Here is a 12,376-nt window from a genome sequence, read left to right as displayed (position 1 = left end):
CCTTCTTGAACCGCTGCAGTCCATGTGATGTAGGTATACCCACAGTGCTGTTAGGGAGGGAGTTCCAGGATTTTGACCTAGTGACAGTGAAGGAACGGCAATATATTTCCAAGTCAGGATGGTATGTAACTTGGAGGGAAACTTCCAGGTGATTGTGTTCCCATCTCTCTGCGGCCCTTGTCCTTCTCGGTGGTAGTGGTCGTGGGCTTGGAAGGTGCTGTCCAAGGAGCCTTGGTGAATTCCTGCAGTGCATCTTGTAAATGGTACACACTGCTGCTATTGTGTGTCAGTGGTGGAGGGAGTGAATGTTTATGGATGTGGTGCCAATCAAGTGGACTGCCTTGTCCCGGACAGTGTCAAGCTTCTTGAGTGTTCTGGGAGCTGCATTTGTCCAGGCAAGTGGGGAGTATTTCATCGCACTACTGACTTGTGCCTTGTAGATGGTGGACAAGCTTTGGGGAGTTAGGAGGTGAGTTACTCATCACAGGATTCCTTATCTCTGACCTGCTCTTGTAGCCACAGTATTTATATGGCTAGTCCAGTTCAGTTTCTGGTCAATGGTAACCCCCAGGATGTTGATAGTGGGGGATTCAGTAATGGTAATGACATTGAATGTCACGGGGTGTTTGTTTAAAAGAATGAGAGATGACCTCATTTGAAATCCTTAGAGGGCTTGACAGGGTAAATGCTGGGAGGATGTTTCCCTTGGCTGGAGAGGCTAGAACTAGACATCATTCTCTCAGTATACTGGGTAGGCCATTTGGGATTGAGATGAGGGGAAATGTCTTCACTCAGAAGGTTCTGAATCTCTGGAATTCTCTACCCAAGGGGGCTGTGAATGCCTAGTCGTTGAGCATATTCAAAATGAGGTTGATAGATTTTGGACATTAAAGGAATCAAGGCATGTGGCAGTAGGGCAGGGAAGCAGAATAGAAGTCCAGTCATGATCTTATTGATTGCAAAAGCAGGCTTGAGTGACCATTGACATACTCCTTCTCCTATTGTACATATGTTCTTATGCCATTCAAGTGTCAAATTATCACACATAGCCTGTGGCACGTATCCTGTTTGAAACCTCTTCGACTTCCAATACAAAAGGGTTGGTCTCTCACCAAACATCAGCAAGGCCAAAATCCTCCACCAGCACTCTCCCATCTCCAGCCAATGTTATTGATGGGGAGACTTTAGAAGTCATTGAACATTTCTCATATCTTGGCAGCTAGCTTTCTGAAAAAGTCACTATCAAAGTGAAGATCTAGCATAGAATCAGCTGTGCCAGTGTAGCCTTCCAAAAATTATGCAACCAGGTCTTTGACAGCAGAGATCTCCATAAGAGGACAAAGTCCATAATGCTGCTGTTGTCATCACCATTTGATATGGCAGTGAGACTTAGGTCACCTCCCAAAGGCATCTCTGGGTGCTGGAGAATTTCCACCAGCAGTGTCTCTGCAGGATACTCAAAGTCAATTGGAAAGGAAGATGAACAAACTCCAACATCTTCACTGAAGCCAATTCCTCCAGCAACACAACTATGATCATGCAAAATCAGCTCTGGACACTGCATCTGCCTGCCAAATGATCAGCTTCCGAAGCAGATCCTCTTTTCACAACTTAAAAATGACACCCAATCTCAAGGAGCACAAAGAAAATGTTCCAAGGATATGCTGAAGGCCTCATTGAAAAGGTGAAAAATTGGCTTTGGCATGTGCGAGGAACTTGCGACTAACCATGCCATGTGGCAGCACTTCATCCAACAATCGCAATACAGCCAGAAACAGACCACATTAACTCTGTTGCAGAGAAGTGACTAAAGCAGAAGAAAAAAGAGCAGACCCCTAACTTGAGAACCTACCTGAGGTTGGGAGGTTGGGGGGAACGAAGGTGTCGGGAGATGGGGTGAGGTTGGGAAGGGAGGGACAAAGATGTCGGGGGATGAGGATAGAAGGGTGGAGGAGAGAGTACGGAGGGAGGAGGGTGTAAAGGCAGAAAATGCTGCAAATGGGGAGGTAGGTGTAGGGGGGAGGAAGGTGTGAGGAAGTTCGGCGAGGGGAAGGTGTCCAGGGGGAGGAAGGAGTTCGGAGGGGGGAATGTGTCCGGGAGGAGGGAGTTCGGAGTGGGAAGGTGTCCAGGGGGAGATGGAGTAAGGGCGGAGGGAGTTTGAGGTAGGGGTGGAGACAGCCTGTGCAATGGTTGGCCATTATCTATGATGACTTCAGCCTCCATCCACTGGAGAGCCAAGGCCCTGAGGGCCCAACTTGCTCTGGCTGCCTGTGGGCCAGAGGACAAAGTGGAGAGGGTCACAAGCAAAGGGGCCTCAGAGGGAATGGGTAACCTCTGAGATTCCTGAGTGGATGACCCAGGAGTGTCCAGATGCTGTTCCTCCTCCCTTCAGGTGCCCAAGGGCACCAGCCTGACTCCTTGAGGGGAAGGAGCACCTGGATGCCAAGATTTTTACAACAATTGACAATGGTTTTATAGTCATCATTAGACTTTTAATTCCAGATTTTTATTGGATTCAAATTCCACTGTCTGCCATGAACCCAGGTCCCCAGAGCATTATCCTGGGTCTCTGGATTACTAGTCCAGCGACAATACCACTACACCATCACCTTCACAAAGCAGGCTGGGGCCCTCCAGGTCTCGGCCCTCCACAGGACGCATGCCGAAGTCATCACAGACAGCGTGCTGCAGTCAGCAGGCTGCCTCCACCTCCGCTGTGGATGTCTGGGGAGCACCAAGACGTAGAGGCAGGGATAGGAAGGTTAAAAGATGTAGTTGCACAGCCTGGGCACAGGTGTTAATCACTTGTAGATAATATTCACCACTGTAAATAAGCTCCCAAGAATATCTCCCTGCCTATGGCTCCTTGCTATGATGAGCAATGTTTGTGCCATTCAGATGTGAAACCTTAGTTCCTGCACAAGATAAAGGCAGATGTCTCAGTCCAAGGCCTCTTCCCTGTGCAGTGTTTAACTGTGAGACCAAAGTGATGGTCTGGCTTCACACTCACTGGACACATTACTGATGCCTGAACCTTAGTGGTACTTTTTATTGCTGCCAGAATGTCGTGGGCAGGTGTTACAGAGTCCCATCATTCTCTCTGTGTGCTCTCAACCTTTGAGGAGGGGCTGGCCCTCTTCAGCATCTGTGTCCGGTGATGGTGTGCTCCTGAAGGGGACAGGTGCTGAAGGTTGCCAAAGATCAGGCACTCTTAAAGTTTCACAGCTGCATCTCCAAGATATGACCCTGATCACAAAGTGCAAGCGAGCTATCCTCAGCCATACAGGAGTTAGACATTCTCAGAGGCTGTGTGAAGATCTATGGAGTCCCCTCACTGCATGTCGCCATCATCCTCCTGGAACCTAGCGACTGTTAGGGCCTCTGCTGCATCTCCATGACATGAGCCAGAGCATTGAGGGTATGTGTGCTGCCATCAGCCGCACAGGAGTCAAACGCTTACAGATGCAAGGTGAGGATGTCAGGTCTGTCCTCGCTGCATCTCGCCATCTTCCTCCATGACTCCTCCTATGAGTGTGCCTGCCCCATCTAGCCAGTGCGATGGCCTCATTGCAGGCATCCTCACCTTCAAGGAGCTCCTCACCCTCACCCCCTACAATGTCCTCCTCATCAGAGCAGACGTGCAGCTCTTCCATACCCTCCTCAGTCAGGTCCTCCCCGTTCCAGCACCAGGCTGTGCAGTGCGTAGCAAACTATGATGATGAGCGACACCCTCTGGGGACTGTATTTCAGTGCTCCACTGGACCTGTCGAGGCACCGGAACCTCATTCTCAAAATGCCTATTGTTTGCTCCACCAAAGTCCGGGTCGCACATGAGCTTCCTTAAACTGTCACTCTGCTGCAGTCTGAGGCTGCCCCTGGGGTGTCATCAGCCACGTCCCCTATGGCTACCCCTTGTCCCTGAGGAGCCAACTCTGCAGCCTCTCTGGACCCTGGAAGATGTCAGGGATCTGAGATCTGCTAAGGATGTAGTAGTTGTGGACACTCCCTGAGAATCATGCGCAGATCTTTAGGATGCGTTTGTGGTAGTCGCTCACCAGCTGAACATTCAGCGAGTGGAAGTCCTTGTAGTTGACGTAGTTGACTGCTTGTTGCCATGGAGATCTGAGCACCATGTGAGTGAAGTCAATGACACCCTGCACTTGTGGAAAACCTAAGATCTGTGCAAATCCCAGCAGTCTTGCTTCCTGACTTTCTTGATCCCGAGTGAAATACACGAGCTTCTGTGCCTTTGCGAAGATGGCATCTGTGACCTCCTGAATACACTTGTGTGTGGAGGCTTGTGAGATCCTGCACAGGTCACCTGTGGAGCCCTGAAAGAGCCACTGGCGTAGAAAATGAGTGCCGCAGTCACTTTCACAGCCACTGGCAGCAGATACCCTCCGTGTCCCCGTGGCACCAAATCATGCAGCATGTGGCATTTGTGACCGACCAGTTCCCTAGACATGTGCAGTCTTCGGTGACATTGGTTTTCAGTCATCTGCAGGAATGACAGGTGCCATCTATACACCCTGGGTCAAGCGAGGCGCCTATGAGCAATGGCTCACTGCGAATCTACAGCTGCGCCAGGAGCCTCTGCAGAAATTTTCTTCTTCCCTGCTCTCTGTAAGCCATGAGGCATACCACTGAATCACCTGGCTCCATGATCCTGATGTTCTCCTCCTGCTGGATTAAAGAGAGAGATGCGTGGGGTAGCATATGTGTCCGAAGACCCTCTCTTGATTAAGTCTGAAGGTCTCTTCATGCGTGCCGGAGAGTGCTGGCCACCACTTGGATGGCCAAAGTGTAGTACGCTTCATGGCTGTCCGAAACCCCATCCACCTCCACCCCACTCCACTTGACTGATTGGTGGCAGCTTCAGCCATTGGGCTGCATGCTGCACTCTCAGCTCAGACATTCTCCTAACCCACACTGCACAGCTGTGCTGTTAGCTTGAAACATGAGGGATACTGGTCCAAACCTTAATAAAGACATTGCAAGGGGCTCTGAGCACCTCCACCAGTGATTGTGCCTTGGCCACCTTTCGCAAAGGGATTATACTACTTACCCTATTGGCCAATTCTTCTTCTGCCCCCTAAAATGCACATTAATTTGCAGTCTGCGCCTGAGAGGGGAAACTTTCTGGACTATTTGGTGGCACATTCATACTTTTGCATTGCTTGAGCGGGCAGAAAAGCTTCAGAGGCCTGATTCCAAGCATGTCAATGGAGCTGCTAGTGAACGGTCTCAGCTGTGGAAGAATGCTCACTTTTAACAAGCTTTTCCAAGTGCGTCGCTGCTTCCCTCACCCCCGCTTCCCTCACCTGTCCCGCCAGCATGTGCTTCTGTACTTATTTCAGTCTGTGCTGCCCCCCCCCACCCCACCCCACTCCCAGCCTCACCCGCATTGGAGCCCTTGCCCCAATTCTTGCCCTTCCTGCTATATTGTCCGCTCATGCCCACCATGGGTATGGAAAATTCCACCATGTGACTCATACCTTTCTGTAAATAGGAGTCTTTTGAGAGAGTGAAATAAGTATTTTTTAATTGGATGTTTTCTAATGAATGTGAAATTTGAGCCAATCAGTCCTGCTTCATTCCTTATGCATATATTAGACAGATGGTAGACACAAAATTCCCATCATCCATCATAGCATTACCAGAGTATCCTTTGAAATCCTAAAGAATCTGTGTAAGTGGTATCCATTTCTCCAGAGTTTCAGTGGATCTTCTGACAAAGTTATAGTGGACAATCGATAATACCCTGCAGAAATTCAACCCCAAAGCTTTGAATTACCATTGGCCATAGATAGCATATGGCAAAAAGAGTGGATAATGGAGGAAAAATACCAATGCATAACTATGTAGTTTAAGAGCAGAACATTTTTTTCTATTTAATTTAATATGTCCCCTCTTCCCCTGCCTGTAAAGACTTCAGCATGTTTTCTATATTAAAGACATTATATACTGCTAATGTAGAGTTGCTTTCTTTTTCATTCATGCTGCTAGCGATAAACTCTGTTCTGTGTTGCAAAAGATATTTTACAGCATGGAAACAGTTGCCTTATTGCATCACCTTCCAGAGGTGACTGATGTTTATAGTATCCCATTGTGAAAGATATTGGAGCAATAGTAATATTGGTTCATAGGCTAGAAAGATTTCAATCTTATAGAATTTGACTAAATCTTGACAGGATATACGGGGATAATTTCAGCCAGCCAATATAATCCCTTGCAGGGAAAATATTACAGTGACTGTGAGATGGGAACATTATAATTTAATATTTTTGCCTTTTTCCAGACAATGGTCAGAGGATGGGAATCTGTGGATTCAATATATATCTGCCATTCCAGCCACTCGAACGGATGTGATAAATTTGCAGGATCAATTAGATCGGAAACTGCAACAAAGGCAAGCTCGGATGACTGGCATTTGCCCTGTTCGTCGGGAATTGTATGCACAATGTCTTGGTAAGAGATATCTCTATTCAAAAATACTGAAATTTACCCTTAATTTCTTTCATGATCTAAGAATTTATGATTTGCTTGCTTAATTTTTGGTACAGGCAACATTCCAAGATCAAGATCAACTTTTCCTATTTAGCATAAAATCATTTAACCTTGAATATTTAATCTCTTTTCTGTATACCTTGTTGTTCTTTGTATTTTTCCAGTACACATGCATGAATAAGAAAACACCAAGAAACAATGATGGCTGAATCATACATGAGGAAGCCTGAAGGCTCTTTTGGTGGTAACTTTGCATGAGTCATGCTGTCTTACGACAGACATGTCACTGATATTTTACAAATTTATGCAAGGCGAATATGTTGAAAAAATAAGTTAATGATCAAAGTGTGCATGTTAATAACAAAAGTCCTTGACCTCCTGTTAGTTATGATGATTCGGGATGGCTTAATGGTATAGTTACAGAAAATATTAGAAAGCCAACATTTCCTGAATATGAAGCCAGCTTAATCAGGGGGAGTTTCTAAAGAGATAGACCTTTGTATTTTGATCATGATAAATTTGCCTGGATGCCAGGACCGTTGGAAAAGCAAGGTATGCAACTGAACAATTTTTTTTCTCAGCATGTTATAAAATACTTTAGTACTGTAAAGAAATCTGCCGAAGTAATCATGCTAAACTTCCAGATGGTAGAGCTACTGAGGGAGGCCTTCCCTTTGGTTTGCTGGCACCTGCTGAGGACAGAGTCATTCCCTGAACTGCTTAACAGTTCGAAGCTATGATGCTCGTGTATTTATCCAAGGACATGTTTAACTATAAACAGCTCATTCTAATGTTTTGTTAAAAGATTAAGATATATGTTCATGTCCTTATGTTCAACACTTTGGAAGGAGTAATTTGACAAGGAAGTATTCAATGAACGGCATGACATTAGGAAGTTCTGAGGAACAAAGGGACCTTGGCGTGTGTGTCCATAGACCTCTGAAGGCGGAGGGGCATGTTAGTGGGATGGTGAAAAAGGCACATGGGACACTTGCCTTTATCAATCGAGGCATAGATTACAAAAATAGAGAGGTCATGTTGGAGTTGTATAGAACTTGGTGAGGCCACAGCTGGAGTACTGTGTGCAGCTCTGGTCGCCACATTATAGGAAGGATGTGATTGCACTGGAGAAGGTGCAGAGCAGATGTTGCCAGGGATGAAACATTTAAGTTATGAAGAGAGGTTGGATAGGCTTGGGTTGTTTTTTTTGGAGCAGCGAAGATTGAGGGGTGACCTGATCGAGGTGTACAAGATTATGAGGGGCATGGACAGGGTGGATAGGGAGCAGCTGTTTCCCTCAGTTGAAGAGTCAGTCACAAGGGGACATAAGTTCAAAGTGAGGGGCATGAGGTTTAGGGGGGATGTGAGGAAAAATTTATTTACCCAGAGGGTGGTGACGGTCTGAAATGCGCTGCCTGGGAGGGTGGTGGAGGCGGGTTGTCTCACATCCTTTAAAAAGTACCTGGATGAGCACTTGGCACGTCATAATATTCAAGGCTATGGGCCAAGTGCTGGTAAATGGGATTAGGTAGGTATGTCAGGTGTTTCTCACGTGTCGGTGCAAACTTGATGGGCCGAAGGGCCTCTTCTGCACTGTGTGATTCTGTGATAAGATGCCATGTTGCTACCAGAAACTTCATTCAGCCAAAGGTTGTACTTAAGCAACGCCTGCGCCATTTAGACTGTTTGGGAGGAGCTTTGCAATGCAGCAAGTGTCTAAGTGGGTATCCAGATTAGTGGTTGCCTGCTGCATGACTTTGATGTCCAGTCCTTCCCACCACCTGGGCAGGAAGAAGTGTAGCAGGAGCAAAAGGAGGGAAAGGGGGAACAGAATGAAGAGCAGAAAGAGCAGGACTGACCACAGCGACCTATAGTTGCCAGAGTTCTTAGAGAGCAATTCAATGAAGAACACTTCACTTGGACCAATCCCCCATTCCCAATCCACCAAGAGTCCTGTAATCCTCATCATCATCTTTACCGCCACTATCTGCTTGTCTTCCATGATTCCAGCCATACCAACACCAAACCCAAAACAAAAATCAAATTTATCCAACAGCTCAATTCTATTTGTATAATATTTAAGAGACAAAATAATGAATCACCCTTGTGCAACGTTCCCCCTACTGTCTGTCTTTGGTGCTCAGTTACATATCCTACTGCTCCTATGAGGGGTTTGCCCCAGTGGCTACAGCTTGAGAGTTGCAAGGTTGTTGGGTTTCCATTAAGGAGAGTTCAGATAGCCATTGTGGGTGACCTGTTGGCCTTCAGGGCTTAGGCCAGGGCAGTCAGGCTCAGCTGGCTGTGCGGCAAGGCCACTCTCTTGGGATTGCACTCAGCATATTTCCAGCTCTGCATGAGAACATAGTGCAGGAGTGGCAGCCATCTCAGCTTTCCTAATGGCAGAGTCAGACCTGTTAGCAGAAGTTCAATTACGGAAAGCGTCTTGCTGATGGAGCTGACTGCTCAGTCCATGTTCGACAGAATGAACTTCATGTTCTCTATGAAACTGACACAAATTGGAGCTGGATTTCTTCAAGCTCTGAGCCATTGTACCCAGGCTTGCTGCGATTGGCTGGCCAGTGCACCTAATAATCCCCATTGTGTGCCTATCAGCCTTGTTCAGCAGCCTCAGCACTTGAAGTCTGCATCTGAGTCCATTGCAGCATTTCTAGTATGCAACCTCCCCTTTTGGCAAGCTGGCATTTGTCTGATCATCCAGCTGTAGGCCTTCCACACTTGTGCCCAGTGCTGTGAAAGCTTATCTTCCAGTCTAAACTATAAAGTGCACTTGGTGCCAATATCTGAGATGCTGCTTGGTAAGGCCAGGTCAGTTGACGGTACATCACCAGGAAGGCTTGCTCTTTTTAAGCATATTTTCAGCACCTGAAATGAAAGAGAGAGATATGGGTAGATTTTAATATGAAGGGACAGTAGACAAAGAAGTGGCTGCTGAAAGCAGCTGCAGTTTATTATGCAGAGTATGTAGACTGAGATAGAAATAGGGAGATGAAAAAGGTGAGAAGCTGTGAAGAAACTCTGCATGTCATCTCCAGCATTATCGTAAATGTGCAGGCCATCACTCTCCCCCTGCCCATGGTATCTTGCACGTTTGCATCCACTGGAAAGAGGGTGTTGAGGCAGGCTAGATTCTTCTCCAGTGCGCATTGTGTGTGACCTTCTCCTGTAAGAAGGAAATGGGTATGTTAGTGACCGTCTTGTGAGTCGTTTAAAGAAAGTGCGTGGCATGGTAGAATAGTTGGTATGCGGTGTGTAAGATGAGAGATGTGGGGAAGTGATGGTTGTAATAATGATGTGTGTGATATGTGGAGAAGGAGATGTACTGATGAGTGGCGCAGTGATATAGGAAAGTGAAGGAAAGCAGGGGAGGGGAGTGTTGTGAATAGCGAGGCTGATTATCAGTGAGGTGTGAGCATAGCAGAAGAAAGCAATATTCTCATTTTGACAATTCAGGGATGTCAGTGAACTTTTTCCAGTATTGCAACCATGTGCTGGGATCTAAGCTTCTGGCATCCACCTCCTTTGCGACCGCTTCCCACTGGCTGGTGAAGGTGTTTCCTGAGGGCTTTCTGCTTCCTGGGGAACCAGATCACTCTCCTTTGGTCTACTGCCTGCACCAGGGTTCCTACAACAGAGTCCAAGAACCTGCATGCCCTGTCTGGACCTCTTGCAGTGATTTTTTTTTCTCAGAAATGTTCTCTGATGGCTATAGCCAGAGTGCATCTCCCCTTTAAGAAGTGCTAACTATTTTAAGTAGTATCAGAGTCGCCCAATTGCCAGTTCTCCCACACAGATGTACAGCCAGGAAATAGTGCGGTAGCACTAGCTGCACATATGACTCAAGATAATGCTCTGGCAACAATAAATTTACCTGATCTCAGCAGAGACACTCAGTAGGCATTTGAGGCACAGGAAATTCTGGGCAGCAAAACATGACATCAGAAAATGTTATTTGACCTTATAATGGGTTTACTTATGTAATTTCCTCAAGAAACATTCTATTTAATTTTCACTTACACCCAAGTATAGTGGAGCAGAATTCTACAGTATCAAATTCACATCATCTTCAAGCCTAGAGTTGATTTTTACAGACTAGAGCTGGAATTTTATTTCATTGTGGGGTGGGGTGGAGGGTGTGTGGCCCAACAACAGACTAGAAAACTAGGAGCGACCCCACCTTGGCCATTTTCCAGACCCATCAGCATCCCATTTTATGGGAGCCAAACAACGAATTAGTTGTTATGGGGCTGCCGTCCCTTTAAAAGACAGCTGACCACCCCCAAAAGCTGTCAGCCAATCAGTCTCAGCAGTGCCATTGTGAGCAGTGACCACTGTTGCACTGCAGCTAGAAGAATAGGATGTCATAGAAAGAGGCCCTTCCCAACCAGGGACGTGGGGTCTGGGGCACCGGAGTCTAGTCAGGCAGGCCCCAGCAAGGGGGTGGGGGCTATTCGTGAGGGGAAATGACACCTTTGCTGTGTGAGTGAATGTTGTCACTTGTCCTACCTGCTGTTGTAGTATATCGGGAAGTGGGTATGTCTATAGCCTGTATACATCAACAGTGCTACGTGACACTGTAGTTGGAACGTGTTAGTTGACCAACCAAGATGTACTGGTAAGAGTTCTCCAGCAATGTGTATATACTACTGTAATCTTTGAATAAAGACTCACATTCCTACTATAAAGAAAAATTCTAAGGGGAGGACTGACCATCTGTGGTTAACTAAAGAACTTAAGGAAAGCATCAAAATTAAGGAAAAAGCATATAACTGCGCAAAGATGAGTGGCAGGTCAGATGATTGGTCAGAATATAAAGAATGACAGATAATGACTGAAAGGTTAATCAGGAGAAAGAAATTAGAATATGAGAGGAAGCTAGCTAGAATAGTAAAAACAGATATTTTTATCTGTTTCTACAGATATTTAAACAGGAAAAGAGTAGGTAAAGTGAGTGTTGTTCCTCTAGAGAGTGAGAATGGGGAGTTAATAGTTGATAATAAGGAAATGTAGGATGAAATGAACGAATGTTTTGCTTCTGTCTTCACTACAGAGGATTCAAAAACATTGCAGTAATAGTTGTAAATCAGGATGTGGAAGGGAGAGAGCAACTTGGTGAAATTACAATCACTAGGTAAGCGATGCTGAGCAACCCGATGGAGCTGCGGGCTGACAAGTCTCTGGGTCCTGAGGGACTTCATCATAGGGTCTTAAAATAGGTAGCTAATGAAATGATAGATGCATTAGTGTTAATTTTCCAAAATTCGCTAGATTCTGGAAAGGTTCCATCAGACTAGAAAGTTACCAATGTAATCCCTATATTCAAGAAGAGAAGGAGGCAGAAAACAGGAAACTATAGGCCAGTTAGCTTGATGTCTGTCATGGGGAAGGTGTTAGAATCGATCATTAAGGAGGTTATAGCTGGGCAGTTAGAAAAACTCAAGGTAATCGGGAAGAGTCAACATGGTTTTGTGAAGGGGACATCATGTTTAACCAATTTATTGGAGTTATTTGGAGAAGTGACATGCACTGTGGATAAAGGGAAACCTGTAGACATACTGTACATGGATTTCCAGAAGGAATTTGATAAGGTGCCACATCAAAGGTTAGTGCGGAAAATAAAAGCTCATGGTGTAGGGGTTAACATATTAGCCTGGATAGAAGATTGGCTGTCTGGCAGAAAACAGATAGTATGCACACATGGGTCTTTTTCTGATTGGCAGGATGTAACAAGTGGAGTCCTGCAGGGGTCTGTGCTGGGCCCTCAACTTTTTACAATTTATATCAATGATTCAGATGAGGGGAGCAAGGCATGGTAGCTAAATTTGGAGATGACTCAAAGATAATAAAGAAA

At 46.0% G+C, this 12,376-nt stretch overlaps 1 pseudogene; it reads left to right on the top strand.

Annotated features, from left to right (window-relative positions):
* The window catches only part of LOC144681120 (axonemal dynein light intermediate polypeptide 1-like), a 49,040-nt pseudogene that overhangs the window by 21,801 nt on the left and 14,863 nt on the right, over positions 1–12,376 (top strand).

The sequence above is a fragment of the Cetorhinus maximus genome, chromosome 5, assembly GCF_964194155.1.
Source record: "Cetorhinus maximus chromosome 5, sCetMax3.hap1.1, whole genome shotgun sequence".
In the NCBI taxonomy this organism is placed as follows: Eukaryota; Metazoa; Chordata; class Chondrichthyes; order Lamniformes; family Cetorhinidae; genus Cetorhinus; species Cetorhinus maximus.
Note: the sequence above shows the minus strand (reverse complement) of the source record. Positions and strands in the feature narration are given on the sequence as shown.